Here is a 6,196-nt window from a genome sequence, read left to right as displayed (position 1 = left end):
CATACCACCCCCACACACACCACAGACACACATCACTCCACGCACATCATACACCACACCACACACACTATATACTGTATCGCACACCACACCATACCCCTCATCATACACCACACCACACAAACACACTCCACAGCACACTCACACTTCACACATACAGCACAAACACCAATACCACATCATATATACCACACAGCACACACAGGACACACACACCCCCACACACATACCCTCTACAAACCACACACACACATCTCACACACAGAGCACACACATCACATACCACACCACACACGCACAAGCAAACAGACCGTCTATGCTGCTTATAAGCTACAAGCCTCCTGGAACCTGCTCCGGTGGACGCAGGTTTCCCCAGGCCTGCCCAGCACTCTGACCAGGGACAGACTCCCCCAGGACAAGAGAAACGTGACTCTGCCCGGAGCTTCGGCACATATGGGGGCTGAGAACCTCTCGGGCCCCTGGGGACGTGTGAATCCTGATCTCAAGGGATGTGGCAGGCTCTCTGGAGGCTAGTCCCCTACCTGAGAAGCTGTGGCTGTGCCCTGCAGGGGAGAGGCTCAGTCACAGACCCCATCTGTGCCCTGAGCCCGGCCCCTCTCCATACCCCTCCTTCCAGCCAAGGCGGCACTGCAGTCAGGGAGCTCAGGTAAAACAGCCCATGCGTGAAGAAAGTATCCCACAGCAGGAACGCATAAACGTGGGAGTCCTTTCTGTCTGCAAACATATCTCTTTCCCAATCACTTAACTGAAAGAGCTTTGGAAGAGCCACCAGCTTGACAGTCCTCACCCACCCATCCACCAGAACCTTCTCTTGAGCGTGCAGGTCTGGGCTCCAGGGCAGAAAAGATTAGCCAGGGTCTCGTCCAAATCCCCTTTCACGACTGATGAAACAGTTGAAGACAGTTCAATGACACCTGGGCCAGTTTAAGATCAGGTCACTCCTGGGAACTCCCTTTGCTGTCAACAGCCCACTTTTTCCAGGCCCCCCTGCTTGTGTGGGCAGGGACAGTGTACCTGAGGGTTCCTTTCTAAAATATGGATGTGGCTCTCAGACCATTCGAATCCATTCAGTCTGCTTTTTCCTCTCCTTGAATTAAAAAAAAAAATTTTTTTTTTCTCCCCTGACTAGAATATTTTGAAAACAAAGAAAAGGAAAGGCATATAGGTTGGAGTGTCTGCTGTGTGCCTGCCTACTTGCAGCACGGTCAATGAATCCCTCTTTATTCCTGCTACAAGCCGGGGCTTTGATCTCCCCCGTCTTGGGTCTGTGTATAGCACTGTACCAGGTAATGAAAGGATTTTTTCTTCTGTTTCCATTCTTTGTTTTCAAGGAACAACAGAGAGGGGGGCATTTCCCGACCAGCGAGTACATTCCCAGAAGCAAGGGGCTGAGGAAGTGAACATGGGAGGACAGAGTCGAGTTGAAGAAACTGTGTCTCTCTCTCTCTCTGAGATGCTTAGTTTCTTTCCTCCCCAGACAGTGACCTGCTGAGCTCCTCACTACCTGGGCCATTCTCCGTCCTCAGAGACCTTTCGGGGTTTTCTCAGGAGGGAGCCAGGTGGGATGGGACAGCCCTGGTTTGGCGAGCTGGGGGTACAGGGAGAGGTGGATTCCTAGCACAGCCTGCAGAAATGAGGTCCCTCCAGCTAGCACTGTCCACGCCCTGCTCCTGGGGGCCTCCATTACTCAGCTTAACTCCTGGCTCATAGCCATCTGAAAATACCAGCTTTATCACACTAGTTAATTACTAATCCAGGGCCTTGACCTCCCTGCTTAGCCTGGTCACGAGGGAGAAGATGGGTACCTTCAGACGAGACACGGCCTCTGGGAAGCCCCGGCAGCACTTCCGGCCCCGCCCCCAGGAATGCGCCGGAAGCGCCCAGTGTCAGCTGGTCCTGCCGCCCTCACAGGTGCCACCTGCCTCGTCGTCCTCTCTGATGAGATATTCCAGGATGTAAAGATGACAGCTCCAGGATGTAAAGAGGACACGGTAATTGCATTCAGACAGCAGAGTTACGCTCATGGAGAGCAAAAGTGAGACTCAGTACAGGTTTTGGCAGCGGCCTTGGTCTCAAAGATCAGGAAGGAAGGTGGATAAACACCTGGTCTCGGGACCCTGACCTAATGGCTGGGCAGTGTCCGCTGAGGAGGGACAGGTGTCTCCGAACCTGCCATGTTTCACGACCTTCCCTGGGCCAGGTGAGCCCCGTGCTCCTGTCTGCTGCCCAGGGGTGCCTGCTCAGGTGCAGCTGGAGTCTAGTCTTCCCAGCGAGTTGTAAGGGTATCTGTCAGGGATAGGAAGGTCCCTCTGCTGCCCAGGGAACCTCTGTGCTCTCTGCCTCTGACATTCTTTTTCGCTTCTAGCCCCTCAGGATTATCATCCCGTCTCCCTTACACACACACACCCTCCCCCACCCTATTATTCCTTAGCCTCCAGTGAGGTAACCTCTCTTCTCTGGCATTCAGAACTGGCCACACACTGCCTCCTAGTTCACACGGCCAGTGACACCAGCGACAACGTCCAGTGGCTAAGACTCCACTCTCCCAACACATGGGGCACAGGTTCAGTCCCTGGTCTGGGAAATAAGATCCCACATGCTGCAACTAAATAAACATTTGGGGGCTTCCCACATGACTCAGTGGTAAAGACTCTGCCTGCCAATGCAGGAGACACAGGTTTGATCCCTGGATCAGGAAGATCCCCTAGAGAAGGAAATGGCAACCCACTCCAGTATTCTTGCCTGGAGAATTCCATGGGCAGAGGAGCCTGGCAGGCTACAGTCCATGGGGTCGAAAAAGAGTCAGACACGACTTAGCGAGTAAACAACAAAACAAACATTTCACTTTTTTTCAGACATCACATATTTGAAAAACGTTTTTTTGTGTTGTTGATCAATGTCTAGTTAAGCTTCTCAAGGGACTACAATACCTCTTTAACATTACAAAACCTAGGAGTAGAAATTGAATATCATCACTCCAATGACTCTAATGGTCTCTTTACTTCAGGGTAAGAAAAAGTACCTTGTGTTTTTACAGTGCTTTATATTTAAAAAAATCTACATTCAGTTCACAATGTAATTGGATTGTCTCAGCAGTCTTTCAAGGAGGGGGAGGTGAGAATTATTATTTCTAGTTTACATTTTGAGGAAACCAAGGCTTATATAAACTAGATAATTTGTCTGGAGTTACAAATAACTAGTAGATTTTGATCGGACTTGAGGTCTTCTGACTTTTTCTACTGGCTTCCCCAGTGGGCTCAGCGGTAAACAAGGTGCCTGCCTATGCAGGAGCTGCAGGAGACAGGGTTCAGTCCCTGGGTTGGGAAGATTCCTTGGAGGCAGGCATGGCAACCCACTCCCGTATTCTTGCCTGGAGAATCCCATGGACAGAGGAGCCTGGTAGCTCCAATCCAAAGAGTCAGACGTGACTGTAGTGACTTAGCACACAAGCACAGCTTTTTTCTGCTGCGTGTGTGCTCAGTTGCTTCAGTTGTGTCCAACTCCAACTCTGTGATCCCCTGTACTGTCGCCCACCGGTCTCCTCTGTCCGTGGGATTTTCTCGGCAAGAATACTGGAGTGGGTTGCCATTCCCTTCTCCAGGGGATCTTCCTGACCCAGGGATCAAACTCATGTCTCCAGCATTGGCTGGTGGATTCTTTACCACTGAACCACCTGGGAAGCCCATTGTTTGTGAGAACCTCTCCTGGCTCCCCTTCGCCCCTATGAGTCTCCTCTCCTTTACTTTATGGGTTAGTAGGTGGTTCCACATAGCTGTATATCCTAAATGATCATTCTTTGCTGCTCCTGAATAAACTTGTTTTGCTGGTAAAAATAACTGTCTGTTTTATTGTTATAGGTTAACATCTACTAACCTGGTCCTTGATGACTTAGGAGAACTGCCCGGCTTTATCCCCGGGGTTACTAAGCTTAGTTGAAGATTTTACGCAAAACTGGAAAAAAAAATGTCTTTTGATTGGATATGCTTCTTGTCTATAACTTTCCAGCTAAACTCTGCACACTTTGCTACAGGAAACATTTATGTCATGTCCACCCTGCCTGAGCTGCCTCTCCTACCCCACCCACCCCCTCTCTGCCACCCCCTTCTCTCCCTGCTCTCCTACCACCACACAAGCAGCAGCAGGCCTGCCCCTGAGTTTTTCTGTAACACTCTGTCAACTGAGGGTTTTTCTTTTTTTAAAATATTTTATTTATTTCTTGGCTGTGTTGGGTCTTTGTTGCTGCATGTGCAACAACAGATTTCTCTAGTTGCTGCGTGTGCGGGCTTCTCACTGCGGTGTCTTGTTTCAGACATGGGCTCTAGAGCACAGGCTTAGTAGTTGTGTGCACAGGCTTAGTTGCTCTGCAGCATACGGGATCTTCCTGGATTCGGGGTGGAACCCATGTCTCCTGAATGGCAGGTGGATTCTTTACCACTGAGCCACCAGGGAAGCTCTCAACAGTTTTGGTCATTACCCAGCCTTCATTATGCCTTTGATATGCAAACTGCATTCACTAGGATTGTTTTAAAAAAGCTCAAATGTCCCCCCCCCCACCTTGTTTTTCCACATAACAACCCCATAATCACATCCATACAGGTGGAATTCCCCCACCTTTCATCATAATTCCCTACATGGGTTTGTTCCTACGCTTGCTTCGTTAGATGCAAATAATGAACACTGGTTTCTGCAGGCTCCTGGAATTTCTGACTTAGTTTTTCTAAAGGTCTGGAAAAGCAAATGCATCTGCATGCTGTCTGCCAGTGCAGGAGATTTAAGAGACATAGGTTCACTCCCTGGGTCAGGAAGCTCCCCTGGAGGAAGGCATGACAGCCCGCTCCAGTATTCTCGCCTGGAGAACCCCACAGACAGGGGAGCCTGGCAGGCTACAAGTCCATAGGGTCACGAAGTGTCGGACATGACTAAAGTGACTTAGCATGCACACACAGTTATAAAGGGCACTTTGGTGTCTACAAAGAGCAGAGGCTTGGAAACCAAACAAGACTTACAGCCAACGTGGCGCCACCAACTTCCCAGCTGTGGAGCTTTGAATAAGTTTCTCACCCTCTCTGGGCTTCCCAGGTAGCTCAGGTGGTAAAAAATCTGCCTGCAATGGAGGAAACCCAGGTTAGATTCCTGGGTTGGGAAGTTCCCCTGGAGAAGCGATAGGCTACCCACTCCAGTATTCTTGGGCTTCCCTGGTGGTTCAGATGGCAAAGAATTTGCCTGCGATGCAGGAACCTGGGTTTGATAGTGGGTTGGGAAGATTGCTGAACCTCAGTTTCCACCTCTGTGAATTGGGGCAATCACCCGCCTCTTGTGGAGCTGCAAGACTCCACGTGCTTCATGAGCCCAGCATACAGGGCTCCTGGGCCACCCTTCCCACCACACTAGCCTAAAGACTAAGGACACTGAAAAACCTGCAATTTAGTCATTGAATCATTTAATAGTTGTCACTATGAACACGACTAAAACCAGAACACAAGCCTACTCTGGACTTCATTGTATACAAAAGGGACAATTCAGAAAACCTTTGCTCTTAGAACAAGAGTCCAGGTGGATCCAATGTCAGAGTCTCCCTATGGTTAAATGGCAGGAGACAAATCTGGAGGTTAATAAAACATCTGATGGGGTTCTCTGCAAGGTGCCAGGCTTTGCAGGCTGGGGGATGGCTCATGTGTCTGGCCTTCATGCTGAGAGGTGGGGCGATGGGAGCCCAGAGGCCTGGAAGGTTCTGGAACTGATTCTAGCACTGCCAGACCGAAACTTACCTACACCGGCTTTACTTCGGCTGGGTTCTGTTGATTCAGGGGAGACATCGGCTCCCTGTGCTAAAGTCTGGTTTGTTGGGTTGGGGCAGCATGGCATTCCCAGGATTGTGAGTGGATAAACAATTCCACGGCACCTGATGGGTCACTCATGGTCTGGGCGCATCCCAGCTTCCCAATTTATACACACAGAACTCTTTCTCAGCACCTGTAAGTGATTTTTATCACCCATCAGATTATGCTGTTCCTAGAAGCCATGACTTCTACGTCATGCAATTTGGGGCTGATTCATCAGAGCCCTTCTCTCAATTACATGGGCGAGATGACTGGAAGGACGTGCTCACATGAGCCTGGGCAGTGTGGTGGCATTTGTGACTGGGGGTTTATGGTCCTGGCTGTCCCCAGAGGGC

The sequence above is a fragment of the Capra hircus genome, chromosome 1, assembly GCF_001704415.2.
Source record: "Capra hircus breed San Clemente chromosome 1, ASM170441v1, whole genome shotgun sequence".
In the NCBI taxonomy this organism is placed as follows: domain Eukaryota; kingdom Metazoa; phylum Chordata; class Mammalia; order Artiodactyla; family Bovidae; genus Capra; species Capra hircus.
Note: the sequence above shows the minus strand (reverse complement) of the source record.